Source organism: Octopus bimaculoides, chromosome 6 (assembly GCF_001194135.2).
Source record: "Octopus bimaculoides isolate UCB-OBI-ISO-001 chromosome 6, ASM119413v2, whole genome shotgun sequence".
In the NCBI taxonomy this organism is placed as follows: Eukaryota; Metazoa; Mollusca; class Cephalopoda; order Octopoda; family Octopodidae; genus Octopus; species Octopus bimaculoides.
The window spans coordinates 75395747-75396462 of record NC_068986.1 but is presented as its reverse complement, the minus strand read 5'-3'; positions in this window follow the sequence as shown (position 1 = coordinate 75396462).

The window sequence follows — 716 nt, the reverse complement described above, 5'->3', positions numbered from 1 at the left end:
AAGGTGCAGTGAATGAATTGTCGTCTAAATTACGCAAACATGAAAATAACACTGACATCTCATTTTAATAGATACATTTACTAAAATTACATAAAAATATCTTGAAATACTGAAGAGTAAATTTATTCAATAAAATCGCCATTGATCGAGTTTCCGCAACTCTTCGGGACGATCTCCTTCTTTAAGTTGATGAATGCTGCCATAATCTTTGTCTTCAGTTCATCTTTGGTGTTACAAGGAGTTTTCGTGATCTCTCGCTTAACTGAGCCCCACATATAATAATCAAGGGAGATGCAGTCTAGGGAGTTAGGTGGCCAGATGTTCGGGATGATTTGGGCGCAGAAATTGTATGACAGCCATGATTGGGTGCTCCTGTTTGCGTGGCATTGTGCAGGGTCCTGTTGCCAGACATAGGTTCTTCCAGCAACCACCTTCTTGACCCAGGGCAGCACTACGTCCTCAAGGCACTTGATGTAGGCCTCTGTCTTGAGTCTGAGGCTGTGTGGGAAGAGGAATGGAGGCATAACTTCGCCATCACTTGTGATCATTCCAAATACTATGATGTTGACTGGATGTTTAATTTTTATCACTCTCGGTACATGTCCTCAGATTGATACCAAAACACTCTGAAATGTTCGTATTGGAGCTTCCGGCACGAATGCCAAGCAATACAGCATGTCGTTTCCAAATCTCTGGCAGAGAGATGAATTCTCCCA